At 44.1% G+C, this 17,067-nt stretch overlaps 1 long non-coding RNA gene across 8 annotated transcripts in view; it reads left to right on the plus strand.

Annotated features, from left to right (window-relative positions):
* LOC105355707 (uncharacterized) overlaps positions 1–17,067 on the plus strand; it is a 38,645-nt gene that overhangs the window by 17,467 nt on the left and 4,111 nt on the right. For 2 of the 8 annotated variants that reach the window (XR_013647498.1, XR_013647499.1), the window contains exon 6: positions 9,986–10,078. This is a non-coding gene — a long non-coding RNA (uncharacterized LOC105355707). Of the gene's footprint in view, positions 1–9,985; positions 13,598–17,067 lie in introns of those variants that run through there. The other 6 variants (XR_910053.4, XR_013647503.1, XR_013647501.1 and 3 more) reach the window with 5 other exon arrangements.

Genomic DNA, 17,067 nt, shown 5'->3' on the forward strand with positions numbered 1-17,067 from the left:
AGGATCTGGATCCACTTTAGGTTCAGAGGATCTGGATCCACTTTAGGACAGAGGATCTGGATCCACTTTAGGACAGAGGATCAGATCCACTTTAGGACAGAGGATCTGGATCCACTTTAGGACAGAGGATCTGGATCCACTTTAGGTTCAGAGGATCTGGATCCACTTTAGGTTCAGAGGATCTGGATCCACTTTAGGACAGAGGATCTGGATCCACTTTAGGACAGAGGATCAGATCCACTTTAGGACAGAGGATCTGGATCCACTTTAGGACAGAGGATCAGATCCACTTTAGGTCAGAGGATCTGGATCCACTTTAGGACAGAGGATCTGGATCCACTTTAGGTCAGAGGATCTGGATCCACTTTAGGTCAGAGGATCAGATCCAATCAGATCGTTCAAATGGCTGGTTCTACATATGTGAAAAGTACCATAATACTTGAAAGAAGATTGTAATAACAAACGCCTCGCCTCTAATGAAAGTAAGGGTCAGAAGTCCTGTAGTTGCTACCAATCTCCACTTATTTAAAGTCTGCATCCCATAATATGCTGACATCTCATTCATCTTCCAGTTATAAGCCTGTCACAGCGTGTTTGCAGCAGAGATGAACGGGTGAAGGTGGTTTTTTTAGCTGCTGCAGCCAAACTCACAGCAAATGTACTTCTTTGTGTAAGAACATTTGCATATTTCAATAAATAATGTAGCTGAAGGTCCATGCCGCCCGCACATGTGCAGCCTGCGTGTCATTCCATGACGCCGCGTGGTCGCTGGCGGAGCGCCGTGTCACGGTGGAGGATGGTGTGATGAATAGCTGCAGAGCAGGAGGACGGACAACAACGCTGGTGTGTGGACATGAGATAATGCTGCTGACTGCCGTCATATGCAGAATGTTACACGTTATTAAACGAAACATTAAAACCATCCATTACATCATGACAGAGCTGAAGAAAATCACCACATTAATAAAGCTGTCACAGGTTATTTATTCCTAATCTGCATGGATTGAAGTGAAGAGAGAAAATCCACTTCAGTCCGGCACATGTCCAGAGGTTTCTGACGGTCTGATGGTTTCACATCAGTCCACACATCTGTCATGAACGTATTCAGAAAGTGTCACATTGGGTCAGAAAGCAGCAGCTCTCTTCATCCAGCACCATCGCTTGTTCTGCTTTAGGTCATGTTCTCCTAAAGTCTCAACCATCTGCTTTGTCTGAGATCAGCGGTTTTAGCAGAAGCATTACTCTCAGCACCTGAATGGATGGTTAACCTATGCGGGTGCTGGGGGGGTTTGGGGAGGGTCGTAGAAGAGCGGCTGCATCTTAAAGAGAGTAAATGGTCGACTAACGGCAGTCTGCAGGATTTATGAGAGGTTGAAAACAAGGAAGAATGTGTCCGACACGCCTGCGTCTCACCTACTTCACCCTGACGTGGTGCATCAGTGTTCACTACGACCTGTCGCACTCAGCATGGGCACCCTGTGGTCTCCGACCTTGGGGTGTGCAGGTCACCTGCGTGCCGCGTACGTTTGACCCTTTTTCATCAGCAGACAGCCCATATTCACTCTTAAGGTCAGTTGGGACAATACCTCAGCATGCAAGACCCATGGTTTTTATTTAGAAGAGCTCCAAACACCTGCAGGTCTACCTGTGGTCGCTCAGTCTGAGCAGGTCAGTCTTTGACCTTCCAGCCAGAGCCGGCAGCTTCAGTCCACGTCTCCAGTCTCCTCAAAGCTGGACTCCAAGCTGCTGGTTCAGGGTGGAGACGCTCCGGCAAAGCTGCTGTGAGGACGCCTTCCTGACCGGCCCCTCCTCCTTCAGACTGTCACACCATGCAGACAAAAGAATTTTAAATAGAGGGGGGTTATAATTGGGGGTTAAAGGTCATTTCTTTATGTAATCACACCAGACCAGATCAGGTCTCTGCTGAAGATGCTCTCTGGGAGGAAACGGGGTGTGGTGACAGCATTACGGTCCTCAGATCCGTGGCGAGGAGCCGGACGAGCAGCCAAAAGGCAGCAATGCATGATGACATTTCAGGCTGCTGTGACAGAGCAGCTTCATAGAAACACCTGAAGCTGATTTCCTACAAATATCCTGACCGCTGTTGGACCTGCTCATCAGAACTTTGACATTCTGCCCCAGACTCTTGGATCAGCTTATTGCTTCCTGTCAAAAAAATGAGTTTTCCTCAAACTTTTTTCTGCTCCTCTCAATAATTTGTGTGTCTGTCACTTCTTCACTCTTCTCTCTTGCCCTTCCCTCCTCGTCTCCACAGGATGATGGATGTGCTTGCACCAATAATAAGCTCTCCATCCTCCCTCATCTGCTGGCAGACTCTGTTCTCCACGTATTATTTCCTGTTGTTCTCTCTTCTTTTTAGCTCCCTCCGTCCGTCTCCACTCTTTATCTCTCCTTCGCATCTTCTCTCGTCTGGGTTTGTTGATGGATGTGGTCTCATCGGCTGCAGCGATCGCAGGGCGTCTGCGGCCAAACCAAACTCACCCAGCGAGACCTTCTGGATGCAGAGGGAGCTCTGAAGTGTCGCTTTATCAGTTCAATCCACAGAACAGAAGCTGTTTGGGTTTTCTGACTGAACACGTCACGGCAAAACCACGTTTTATACGGAACGGGGAAATTCTAAACTTTTCAATATTTTGCCTTAGAAATCCTGCATCTTTGCATCTCAGCAGTTTGAGAATCAACATCATAAATTCTTCTTAAAAAGAGAAGGAAAATCTGAGTTAGAACTAGAAAGTACAGACAGATTCGCTCATTCAGGAAGAACGGAGGAACATCTTACAGGAAGTTTGTGGCTTTGTTGGTTGGAGGCAACGCTGAACTATTGACAGTAAAATAAGAACTGGACTGAACAAGCCCCCCCCCCCATGGCGTTCCAAACAGGAAGTGGCTCCAAGAAGCCAAAATCCCACAGACTTCTATAAAGACATAAACAGCTGTTCATCATTCTATTGGTCAGAACAACCTTTCTGGATCTGATACCTTTTTTTTAACCTCTTCCTGATAATCCTCATGTTTTTTTTCTGTAGTTCAAGTTAATCAAGTTATAATCTGACCAATCAGACGCCTCAAGAAAAGTAGGCGGGCTGACGTCCAACGCTCAAAGTGTTTGATTGACAGATTCTCCCAAGCCCGCTTTTAGTGGAAGGGGTGTGACCTGATAACGTGATCACTCCTGATTGGAGAGAGTGTTTTCCTCAGAAATGTAGCCGGGCCAATCACAGCTTACAGACGACGTCTGTTCTGACATGGCGAAGGACATATCACGGCAAAATGGCGACTGAATGACTTCAGTTGATTGGACGCAGAAGCAAAGCATTTTCTGTGGATGACGTCACACACGATCCGTCCAGGTATAGTATACAGACAATGAGGCCTGCAAACAGAGGGAATACTTCTGATGTCATGGTACCTCCACCTTCACTGCTCCATGACACAGGATCCATTTTTACAACACCTGGAAAATATACAGAACTTCCAATCAACCTCTCTAACCAATCATCTGCCTCTTGACCCCTCCAGGCATTCTGGGCAGTGTAGTCATATCACCAGTCAAACTGTCCCAACCAATGAGGTTTGGATTTTTGACATGAAACAGAGCCACTTGACATGCGCCCAGAATGAGTCGGATGTGGAATCCAGTAGTTTTTCAAAATAAAACGTCCGTCAGAATCAGATTAGTAATAAAATGGAAAAAAAGTGTTGGTCAGGTTAATTTCTCTGGAGTTCGGTCCCGTCCCACGGACCGGTACCCGGGCATGCCAGCCTTTATTTTCAGTTAAACTTGAATATGTTGGACTTTTGGAATAACATTTACTAATCATGCTAATGTGTTATAAATGTTTTACAGTCACTCTCACGCAGAGTATTTTGAAATAAATCCCTGTGTAATAAGGAAGTTCAGAAATTCTGAGCATTTCTTTTGTTGTTACGAAATAATGATTTTCAGTAAACTGGAAAATCTTTTCTTACATCATTCTCCACCTTTTAGTTGAAAACGATCGTAACTTTTTAAAAATTTTTTGCAACTTCAGGATATTTGTGTCTCATTAACCATGAAGGAGGATCCTGTTTAGCACAGAAAACATTTTGGCATCTAGAAACCAAAGTAAAATGAAAGCAGTTTTTTTTTAAGTTAGCATTTCCTGTGTGATAATTGATACCACCCATCTATCTGTGAAAACATTTGAGCAGACTGTAGAGATGCAGCAATGACTGTAACCTTAAGAGTGGAAGCGCTCTTCTTCATTACATTGTGTAATTTGCCCCCACAACGGTCTAGGGACTATCAAGCCGTCTGTATCATTTAATTATAGGTGTATGAAAGGAGAGTTTTTCCTGCCGTAGCCGTTAATGTTTCCTGGAATTGATAAGAGAGCGGAAGCTCATCACATTTCACTGCAGAGCTGTGATCCTCCTTTGTTACGGCTCACTCACACTAATGGGCCTCATCAGCATCGCAGGCAGACACGCCACTATTAACCAGGAAGAGGCAGAAGTCGTAATGGAAGCACAGAAACAGAGGGTGGGAAAATGGGGGGATGAAGGTGGGAAGCAGTGAGGAAGAAGAAGGAGGCGGTGCGGGAGAAGACGAAAACGGGAGGAAGGGAAAAGGTCAGATCAAAAACCTGCAAGGTATGATGGGAGATGGAGATGACTCTCTCATCTGAGCACTCCTGCTTTTCACGGTCAGGCTTTGTGTTCGGTTCAGCCCTAACCGTCTGCTTAGCGCTGGAATATTCTCCAGCATCGTCAGGGTCTGCTTTCCAACAAGGTGACGAACTAGAGCTAACATGTGAGAGGAAAGCAAAAGCAGAGGTTTTCTGTTGGTCTCCTGAGCTGAACGGTCAGACAGAAAGCAGGTAATGCAAAGCTCTTATTCACTGAGACGTCTTACAAACTCACCGCTCGGTTCTGAACAAACAGAAATCCTCCACAGAAGTCCTTTGATGTTTGATCTCATTACTGGCAGGAAAAGTCGGGTTTCACAGAGAGATGATGCGTTTCCTTTTAAAGGTGCAACAGGAACAAACTGACTCCAGACGGCTTCGACATGGAAGACCATGACAGAAGGAAAAAGATCTTTTATTGGAAACGTGAAGCAGTCTGGACCTGATCCATCTGCAGTTTCAGCTGGTTCTGATTCTGCATCAAGGCTGTTCACCAAACTGGTCCTGATATTCCACTTTGACTGCAAATGTCATGTTTTATTTGACAAACTGTCTCATGAAGACTTCCAGCTTAACAAGCCCACATCATCCTTCTGTCACCGCCATGCCCACTGCTGATTCTGGACATTCCTTTTCTAAAAAAACCATTTAGGTTATGTTGCCACATTTATCTTTGACGAAAGAATTATGATTCTATTCATCACCATAGAAGTTTGATGTGAATGATTAAGAAATATTCCTAAAGTTTTACACTAATAAATCCTAAACAAACAAAGTCTATCTTTAGACAGAAGAGGTTCATAGATCCTAAAGTAAGCAGTCAAACTAAATGAAATGACAGATGTTTTCCTCTCAGTGGTTAAGGCTGCTCGGTCTGAGGGGGAGGTGGTGGAGGCTGAGGGCACGAAGAGAACAGAAATGAAGTGGATCCCTGCAGCAGACTGGTGACCTGTTCAGCGTGAGTCCCGCCTTCATCCAGCAACAGCTGGGGTAGGCTCCAGCAAGCATGACCCCCCGCCCCCCCAAGGGTCGTGCTGCTCAGTTCACTTTGTCTGGAAGTTGAAACCATTGACTATCCAAGAGAACTGGACCAAGAGAATGTGGCGTCATCCACAGACGTCGGTAGGCAGCGATTGGTCCAAATCGGTTTGGGTCGAGGTTTCTATGGCAACCGCTCTCAGCAATTAGGTGTAACTCGTTGGAAGGCCACACCCCTACCACTAGAAAGCGGGCTGTACAAAACCTGTCAAACATTTTGAACATTGGATTTGGGGGCCAGCAGGCTCCACCTACTTTTATTGAGGCATCTAATTGGTCAGTTTATAACTTAAATAACTTGAACTACAGAAAAAATATTGTAGAAAAATAACGAGGATTATCAAGAAAATGTAGAAAAAGGTATTAGATCCAGAATGGTTCTTCCGACCAATAGAATGACTGAGTTACAGCTGATCATTTCTCTATAGACGTCTGTGGGATTTCTGTGGGAGAGACTTCAAGAGATCCAGGTTCTCTGAACTGCAGTGTTTTTTCCTCCTTTACTCCATTTGGTTCACTTCTGAACCTTGGTTCCTTCTCAAGCTGACCAGGGCTCACCGCTTTGGTCCACATGCCAAACGAAGTGGACTATCCCTGCAAACAGACCCTGGTCTAAATCAAACCTGCCACCTCCGACTGCTGGGCTTTAGACGATGTGTGTGACAGGTGAGTGTTATTGGAGCAGGTGAACAGGAAGTGAGGATTGGCTGTTGAAACCCTAACAGGAAATGAAATAGTAAAGGCAAGAAGCCATCAGCATCCATGAAGGAAAAAACACAAAAAGAAACACCTTTACTAATGAAGAAAACAGGTAAATGATGTTTGTTCTTTGTTCCTGATATGACTGGATGGAATGAAAATGTGCACGTTTGTGTTTCTGGATGCTTTCATCTGCACACTCGTCGTCTGCAGTGTGCTTCTAGTGAGCCCGTTCCTCCTGCTCGATTCTTTTACGGAGTAAAATGCCATCATTTATATTCATAACTCGCCCGAGGAGGAAGGGAGCAGCTCACTTTGTATTCGACACTAATGCACATAAGACATTTTATAAATAATAGTTCATCCTTCAGGCTTTTCGTTTCCCCCACCGCTCCGCTTTCCCTGCCGGTTTCACAGCAGACTTTCCTTCTTTTAAACATATCATTAAAACTGTGTGAATTAGAATGAAACTGTTTACATCTGATTTACACCATGTTTCTCCTGAAAGGCGGCAGATGAAGAAAAGCCTCATTTCTCTGCTCTTTGTCCATCAGCTGGAACACAGGAAGCCCTCTATAAATAATGATGGAAACAGTTAAACGTACCAGCCGAATCAAATGTGTCATGACGTCTACATTTATTTTCTTATTGGACCAGCACTTGGAGGGTGTTGGGCTCTTTGTTTGAGTTTCTTTTTGTAGATTTCTTCCAGGATTAGAACCCCGTTTGTGATTCCGGTGAGGCCTGCAGGTCTTTCCGTCATCGGCTGCTTCTCTCATCTCCTCCTGGATGAGTCCTCCTCATCTTCTTGGACTCTCTTCAGACGGTTGCCCTCAAGGAGGTTCTCCTCTGATCCGTTTTTCTGTGCATTTTCATCAAAAACGACATCATTTCTTTCAATCTCAGATCATATTTGTAAAAAAGCAGAACTGCTTTGAAAGTGTTGACTGATTTCATGTGCAACCAGCAATTTAGAGTAATTATAGTTCAAAGACATGAAACTGCCGCCGTCGTGTTTGGAGCTAAAAAGAAATGGTTGAGCTGCTCCAGTGGAAATGTATTCATTTGTAATTTCATGCTCTTAAATGTTTATATTGTTGGTAGAAGTTTGTGAACATGGATTTTGTTGGAATTTTCTTATATTTTTGAAGGTTTTTATAACCCTAAAACCCCTTTGGGTCATACTTTCTTCCCGTTTTCCATCTTTCTTGACCTTCAAGCATCTGAAGGGCGCCAAAAACAGCCAACATGTAACAGAGAACGTAAAGAAGTGTTGAAATGAAAACCTAACCTCTCTGAGTTAATGCCCTGTCCCCTGAGATGAAACTGCAGAAGGAATCACTGTTGGGATGGGTGGCGTTTAAGGTTTCTTTGATGCTGCACGGCGAGTACGCTGCGTTTGACATGATGACGTCTGTCAGAGGAGCGGCTCCGCCTCCTCACGCCGGCTCAGGCGTGCAGAGGAGGTCAGGGCTCCATATTTGCTGATGTGATCTGCGGGGCAGCTCTGCCATAAAGAGATCAGGCGGGATCCTCCTGAGCAGGTGACCTTTCGGCGAAACGGAGGAAATGACACTGACATTTGAACGCTGCATAATGTTGACCTGCTGGGAGCTGATCATCCACCTAAATATTAGTGGAAGTCTAACAGCCGCACTTCCACGCCCCGCTGTTAATTATTAATATTTCATTCATTCTCTGTGCTCTTTTAGTACAGACAGACAATAAAAGCGACTTTTCTGCCTCTGATGGACTGAAGCTGTGATGGAGCATCAGGGGAAATGAAAGCATAAACCTCTCATTCTCATTCTTATTGGATGATGACATTTTAGCGGAGACCTCCTAACTTTATTAATCAACCTTTTTTAAACACAGTTTCACCTGAAAAAGCTCAAAATAACAAACCTTCTTATAATTAATGCTTATTAATACAGAATCGGAAAAACTGAATACGTGTTTTTAAACTTCAGCAGAAATGGCAAAGGAGAAGATCTGGAAAGTCTAGAATGAAACCTGCAGAGAACATCTTTTCTGGACTTTTCTGGGACATCATCAACTCCGACATTACAGAGAGGGATTTCCTGCAGGGGGTTCCAGTGTCTGCTGAGCTTTTTATTGAAAACATCAAGAATGGCTGCAACACTTTCAGACGGGATAAATGTTCCGGGTTTCTTCCCGAACGCAGTGGTTCAGTGGGTTCTGCTGGGATCAGAACCAGTCAGCTGATGACTGCTGAGCAGCTGACAAATCAGTCTGCATAACAAACAAAACATTTTCCTTTTGGTTTTATTTATTTTAGTGTAAACTTTGGAGGATTTCAACCATTTGAAATATTTAACTAGGGCTGAACGATATGAGGAAAACTTGCTAAATTAATGATCAATATGGGGATGAAGATAGACTGGCGATACATGAACAAATGGCAAAAAATAATTTCCATTTCACTTCAACAGCTTAATTTAAACAAGAGTCAACATACCTTAAACTATACTCCAAATGACCCTCGTCTAATTTAATTCAATTCAATTTAATTCAATTTTATTTTATTTCTATAGCCCAAATTTACAACAACAGTCGTGTCAGTGGGCTTCGTACGGTAAGTGAACATACAATCAAAAGGATCATAAATGCATAGAATTCAATAAGATAATACTAAACTTTAACTAAACACACTAAACTAAACTGTTCATCACTGCCCTTAGACCAGCCTTCGCGGTAAGGAAAAACCAGGAGGGGAAAGAGGGAAAGAGGGACAATACATGAATCACTGCACCAAACAGAGGCATGGAGAACTAAATGATGAATAATGATCAAGAATAGAGGAGAGGAAGGGTAGAAGTAGATGAGAAAAGAGGACAGAACCCCAGAGCACCATAGTTACCCCAGCTTCAACTTCTAGCAGCCTTTTAAAAGAAATAGTTATTATTAAGTCTAATTTAAACACATTAACATTAAGTTAAATAATCTCTGAATACTAACTAGTCTGACAATAAGCCTGTCCAAAGAGGAATGTTTTCAGTCTAGCTTTGAATGTAGAAACTGAGTCGGCCTCTCTTCCATGAGCTGGGAGTTTATTCCATAAAACAGGGGCTTGGTGGCTAAACGCTCTACCTCCAACCGTACTTTGACTAATTCTAGGAACCACAAGCAGTCCTGCATTTTGCGAAGGAGGTGAACATCTAATATAAAATGACTCCATCTGATTGGTCAAATGCATAAATGGATTGATTTGATTCGTTAAATACTTCAAGCTGCCATAAGATTGTTTTAGCACATTTGAGATAACCATTTATCACAATTTTTGCTGTATTTTGGGATATGTGTATTTCGCAGCTGATAATGATACATTTGTGATTTATTGTGCAGGCCTATGTTTAACTATATTTATTTGTATCAATTCAATTTTATTTGTATAGCCTAAAATAACAACAACAACAGTCGTCTCACTGGGCTTCATACCAGTAATTGTAAAGCGAACATACAATCAAGTCATGAATACATAGAATTCAATAGGAAAACTCTAAACTGAACTAACCTAAACTGTTCATCTCTGCCCTTAGACCCTCCTTCTCGGTAAGGAAAAACTCCTAAAAAAATAGAAGAAACCTCAGGGGTGTCCACACGAAGGAGGGATCCTCCCCCAGGACGGACAGGTGATGTACCAGAACTCATAGAGAGAATTAACTTATCTAACACTACAACTACATGTTTAAATGGTCCTCAGATTACAATAAAATTGATAGAAACCACAAAATTAGAAGCTGTAATCATGATGTAGTGAAAAATGACAGACAATAGATGAGAATTTAAAAAGTGTAGGACTCATATTTAAATCTCACACTTCAAACATGTCTTGACTTGAGGATCCAAAGATGAACACTGATGGTAAAGCTTCACAGCAGAAGCTTGAAGCTTTAGTCCAGCTGTACTTTTTCTTCTTTGAACCCTGCAGACTGCACAAGGAGCCCGTTGGTGCACGTATCACGTGCACCAACGGGCTCCTCGCTGCAGCCTGACTGTTAGAAATGAGGAAATTAGACAGTAGCCGCAGTTCCATGTGCAAAATATCTTGATGGGATCAATGGTTTTGTGGAAGAACGGATCTGGAAGAAGGGTTAAGAGAGGCTAACACGCTAACAACAACATTAGCCTGGATGAACATAAATCCATGCGGTAAATGCTGCAATCTGCATGTTTGCTGCACGTAAATATGTGGAATAACATCAGCCTTTATTTAGTCGGGACACGACTGGAAACACAAATCCATGTGATTGTTTGAACGGTTTCTAAGGACTGAGCAGCATTTCTGCTTTAAGCTCACACACCGCCCCAAAGCCGCTGTGAGAGCTGGATGTCCGAGCTCTGCTCAGAGACCCGGTTCTCCTGAGTCCAGCAGCTCGTTCACATAGAGCGGTGGGACGGATGGCAGTCCCAAGCCTCCCACACGTAACAAAGCATCCTCCCCTCCCCTCAAACACAAAGCTATAAGTCCGGCTGCTCTGCTCAGAGACACGGTTCGCTCCGTCCGGGAGCCTGGACCGTGGAGGGTCCGGACGTGCTAGCGCTCCTCCCTGGCACCCCCCTCGCGGGGGTGTCAGAGAAGATAGGAAGGGAGAGGCAAGGAGCCCGCGGGGCGGCAGAGCAGCCGGTCGGTCCTGTTTGAGCTCCAAAGCTTCTCTGGAGGGAAACACCGTCTATGCATGAGGTTAAACCAGAGCAGCAGTGACACACGATCAGAATGAACCGTTTACATGAACAACGATCGGATCAACAATCGGCATAACCACCTATCTCCATCGGAAAGAAATTTTAATCCGAATTTTTCTTCAGATCAGGCTTTCATTCCGATTGATTTTGTCCGTGTAAATGCAGCTAGTCAGAGTGTAATTAACACAGACGTCCTTTTACAGCATTTACGGATCACGTGCACACCCTGTGCATGCACCACAACTACAGTGTGGTGTAAGGACGCCGTACGACAGAATCACCTGCACGTCATAAGTGCGTGGAACTTCCAATATCCTTATGAATACATTACGATACCACACGCATGACAATGGTACCTTCCATTTTCTTGACGTCTCTTGAGGTGGCCGTACGAGCCTCAAGGGAACTGTAGACACACCTGCGCCGCTACGCTCTACAAGCCTCAACGGACCTGGACAACCTGAAACCCCGCAGGCTGGAGCAGATGACACCCAGAGCAAGGGCTTTATCTTCTTTGTGTTACCGGGTGTTTTTATGGACACACTGTCTGATCAACATCAGTTTCAGCTGAAACATCTGTCTGACAAAGGTTTCTCCACCCAACCAAAGTTAGGGCCTCCAACACCCCCATCAGAGCTGAAGCTGCAGTGACGGTGCTCCAGTGCTTTTGTCAAACCGTGTTTAGCTCTGCTGTTGATCTTTCAGCGATTCGGGTTCTGACAATAACGACATCTTCTGACAAAAGGTGTGAAGTCGGAGAAGGTGCTGCTTTAATGCAGTTTGGATTAGTGTCATGGCTTATCTGCAAGGACAGTCGGTGCGGCGGAGTCATTATCAGTCCCAGCTGTGCTTCGCCGTCTGTGATAAGTTAAAGCCTGAAACACATCTGCTCTGACAGGGAAGGCCGTCTCCCCGAACACCTTTGAAATCCACTTCTCAATGTTCTGCCTCAAATAAGCCGGAATCCATAAACACTGGTGTCAAATGATGTTTATGTAGCACGCGTGTCTTCCTGCTGTGGTTCAGTGTTACACGCCGCGGTTCAATTTCCGTGACATGACTGAAGGCATTTTAATAACTCAGAGCGTAGAGACAGACGGTGATGGTGGTGAAGGCCTGGATCAAACCGAAGCATCACACCCGGAGAAACTATCTGGAACACAGAGAGATCAAGATGAAAGTCTGATGTGATTGGCTGAGAGGAAAAGGCGGGTAGATTATCTGTTGGTTCAGAATTAAGTCGTGATGATGATGATGGACGTGTAGAAGTGAAGGAACAGATCCTCATAATGGAAACTGTGGCAAAGCATCATTTTATTGATGATCAAGTATAAGGAAAAAAAAAACTATAATGACATTTTCATGGTCTGGGTGAATTCTGGACTCTGATTGGCTGCAGAGTGTCCATAGAAAGTTGGAGGGACATCTATAAAAGCAGAAATTATTTGTTGATTTACATTTGTTCGTGAATATAAATAAATACATTTGTTATTTATAAATAATTATTTATTATATGTGTTTTCATAATTTTCTTTCTTTGTTTGGTTTTTCATTAATTCATCTTCTTCCGTTTATTCACGGGTCACGGGGATGCTGGAGCCTATCCCAGCCACTTGTGGGTCGAAGGCAGGGACACCCTGGACAGGTCATCAGTCTGTCGCAGGGCAGAGTGTCCACAATCACACACCCACACATGGATTAACCGATGAACCTGTGAAGCATGTTTTTGGATGGTGGGAGGAAACCGGAGAAAACCCACGGGGAGAACATGCAAACTCCACCCCCTTTGGTGTTCTGGTTCAGGTCCGGGGGCCTTCTTGCTGTGAGGCAAGAGCGATAACCACTGCATCACCGTTCAGCCTGTTTCGATTTCATTTCTTAAAAGTATAAAATGCTTTTTACATTGGAAAAGTTCTAAACAAATAAAGTTTTTGTTTAATGGGTTGAATGCTATAAATCCTTCAATCATTGTTTTCCTGTTTCTCTGTCTTTATTCTAGTATCTTCCACCAGCTTTTTGCTGCTTAACTCAATTTCAATATTCTGCAGCTAAAATCTGGAACAGCCTCCCTGAAGTCGTAAGACAGGCCTCTTCTGTGTTCATGTTCAAATCTAGACTTAAAACATTTCTGTTTAGCCGTGTATATGACTGAAAGGTCCTATCTGCACTTTTCTTTCCTTTCCTTCCTTTATTTTTAAATCAATTTTCAAATTTTTTCTTTTCTTTTAAAGTAAATTTTACGTTGATTATTTCTATGATGTATTGTGATTTTAATGCATTTTTCTGTTTTGTGAAGCACCTTGAATTACTTTGTGTACGAATTGTGCTACACAAATAAACTTGCCTTGCCTTGCCTTGCCTTGCCTTAACTCCTCCTACAGTTTTTCAGCTATTTCAACCGTTCATCTATTCAAATGTTCAGCTCTTTCAGCTTTTTCCAGCTGTGACTTTTGGTTCTTCAAATCCTTGAACCTTTCCAGGATTTCCAGGATTTCTGCCTCCATTAAATACATAGGGGATCCTTAGACTCTGGTATTTTTCACAAACATTTTTTTTTGTCATTGTGCTGTTTTCACTTCATTTATGGCCAACTTTGTTTTGTTTTGTCAATTATTATGACCCTATAAGTGTCATTTTCATTCAGTGTTATCTCCTACATATTTTACCATCAACAGTTGGAGATTTGTCAGGAGTTTTGTTCATCTGAGTCAGAGCTGAGCTTTTTGCTTTTTACTCCTGGATTATGCAGGATGGAGCTGTTGCTCGTGTGGAAGAACGGAGCTCTAGAAGCTTTAGCTGCATTTCATGGTCAGAATGTGTGAAATCTGCTCCAAACAGCGTTTAACAGCATCCCCAAACTAATGAGGCCGTTCTGTCGCTGCCTTCACACCCATTTGTCATAATTAGCTCAACTTTGGTGAACTCTGACTTCTGCTTGTCGTTATTTTCCCAATAATTATGCTCAGACGTTCAGACTAATGACTGTAAAAGCCCAAGAATTAGATAAACTAATGTTTATAGAATCATAAAGTGTTAGAACGTTGGGCTCGGCCTAAATGAGCGGTCTTTGGTGAAAAAGAGAGGAGGAACGCGTCCATATCAACACATTTAAACTCTTTTTTTTTTGGTAAACATATTATCAGAGAAATCTCCTCTGATCAGATCTGCAAAGGTTCATGTTTTATTCAGTGAGAACCTGCTGAGCATGTTGGTCTTTCAGGGTTCCTCTCCACACCTCAGAACCTCCCCGATGGGCCCGACTGTCGGCACAAACATTTATCACAGAAGTGCCTTAATTTTGAGTTTTCATCCGGCACTTTTGGGAGAAGCCTCATCTGAAGAACGGCCTCCTCCGGTGTATTGACGGCTGACCTTCGTTCCTGCAGATAATGAGAGTGAAAAGCAAGTAAACAGCTTTTTGCCGTTTTCTCCCCCCAGAGAGACCTGGGCAGACCAGAGGAGCGGGAGGCTCGCAACTCATTACTGTAGGGGGGGGGGGTCGCAGAGGAGCGACGTACTCTGGAAGGAGGAAACAACAAACGCCATCCTTCCGGTGCCACCTCCTCTTCCTCCTCCTCCTCCTCCACTTAGCAGAGGTTTAGAATGATGACATCGTTGAAAGTGGGAGAATTATATTAAGCCTTCCTCTGGTGTTGCTCTAAGCCGCCGGGGCTTTTCTGTGAGCAAACACAGTGAGGTGAGCAGGCAGGACAGAGCTCGCCTGGGGAGATGAAAATCTGCGGCTGAGGGCGCGCCGCGCTCAGAGCTGTCATATCTGTTTACTGCTTAGCACCACCGCGGGCGTCCAGGGACGCCGCTTTACGCCCAACGCCACTTTGGATTTCCTCACTCGACTTTCCCTCCTTAAACAATTAGGATTCATCCACATGGTAGCAGCAAACAGTCTGATCAGAGATCCGCCGCGTCCAACGGAGACCCATCCACGATTCCTCTCTCGTGTCTGAGTTTGCTGTGCTTGTTAGGAGGACTTTGATTGGCTTTCTCCCTGAATGATGCTGTTTTGATTTGGAGAATCTCAGACTGTTCTCAGGCTTAGCTCTCCTGGCATTCATTAGCATAATCTGTGTTTCTGCTCAGGACAACCTCACAACTTCCAAAGATTGTCTTTGCTGTCTGCTTTTGTCCTGAAGAACGGCGCAGACGTTTCTCCCATTGTTGGTGACAGTGGATGCAGTTTATTATTGCTAGAAACATAACGAGGTCTGGAAGACTTTGTGTGTTTGCATTACTTCATGGAGGACAGCGTCGTGAGCAAACATCAGTGTGAAGCTGCTTTGTCACAAAAATGTCTCTTAAATCAGGGATCATCTGATCAGGATTCTGTCCTGTAACCGTCAGATTACCTGCTGATGCTGCCTTCACGCTGACCTGGATTATCACTTCTAATCTGGCTCCGCCCACTCTGTTAGGGCACGCAGGACAGTTTCTGTATTACACGTGTCCAAAAGAGAGTTAACCACATGCATCGGTTCATGTGTGGGCGGAGCTACCACTAAGCTTGATTTTATGGGCTCTCGCTGAGTCATGGGGGACGCAGATGACGTTTAGAGACCACGTTTCTTTATTTTGAAGAGTTCTACAAAAGACTCTGCAATCATGTCTCCATGTCCGGGTTCATGACATCATTCAGAGATTCTCCCGCCATCCACTGCAGGAGCTGCGTCTGAATGACGGCGCTTTTAGCGGTACTTCCTTCTCTCTGCACTGCAGTTGAATGTTTTGCTGCATTAGTCCACCAAATGAGAAAATACAATAACAAATGAAGGGAAAGACTTTGTTGTTGTGTTTTTGATGCAAATTTGAAAAAAAAACCATGAAACTCAGGACGAGCTCAAAATGTACCACTGAGCCTCTCCTCCATGTTGGTTTTGGACTCCACCCACTCGTCACGTCATCAACCAGTCAGTTTATTTATGTCAGGTGACACAGAACCTGATGTTTCCCCTCTGACCGGTCCGATCAACTGACATCTGTTCCCGTCAGTTGCTTGTTTTTTTTATTACGGCCGATTACGATGGTGCCTGGTGGGGGGGTCCACAAAGAGAAGCTGCTGGCCGTCCGTGCGTCAGGGAGAGGTCCGGCAGCGTTAAAGCAGCTCAGACGGGTGGACGGTTTGTGGGTCTTTGAAGCCTCTGGAACATCCTTCCAACGTTCCTTACATTCAGCTTTCGTTGATCTGGGCTTTGTTGTTGAAGGACGAGATGCATAAATCAAGGTGTTTTATGGATCTGCTACTTCTTTATCCAAAACTCCTAAAGCAAATGTCTGAGCAGAGTTTTTATCTACAGCTGTAATTCAAACATTTCAGCAACTTCAGGCAGATTTATTCATTGACTGCAGAAAACGAAGAGAGTTCTCGACACTTTTGAAAGTCTTGGATGGCTAAAACCTATTAGCAGGTTGATTTAGTGCTGCGTTTTCTGCAGAAATGCAGTGAATGTACTGACCAAGCCGGCGTCCAGAGCGTGCAGGAATGTGAGAGACGATTCAGCCGGCTGACAGACGACACTCTTCACAGTCTCTGATTCTCCCTTCAAGCACCGACCTGACTGACAGCTCCCATCACACATGCAAAGTCGCAACTCTGTTTGCCGAAATGAACAGAGGATTGTAAACAACGGCGTTCCTGTTGGGCTGTCTCTGGGGCCAAGGAAAAGAGTTCAATTCAACAACACTTCTTCTATGATAAAACATGCAATCTGTTCAAATTCCACAGCCCTCCTCGCTTCATATCAGATTAAATTGTCCGTCTAATTAGACCAACATGTCGCCTTTCATGAGGAATAGGAATGGCTGCTTCAGGACACAAACATATGATGATGTTCTGAGGGGCACAGTCATGTGGAGCAGAAAATGCATTCGGTAATGAGCTTTTATGTTTTGGAGCATAAAAACTGGAAGACGATCTCCCGGA

The sequence above is a fragment of the Oryzias latipes genome, chromosome 14, assembly GCF_053564925.1.
Source record: "Oryzias latipes strain Hd-rR chromosome 14, Olatipes_Hd-rR_3.1".
NCBI classification, from domain to species: Eukaryota; Metazoa; Chordata; class Actinopteri; order Beloniformes; family Adrianichthyidae; genus Oryzias; species Oryzias latipes.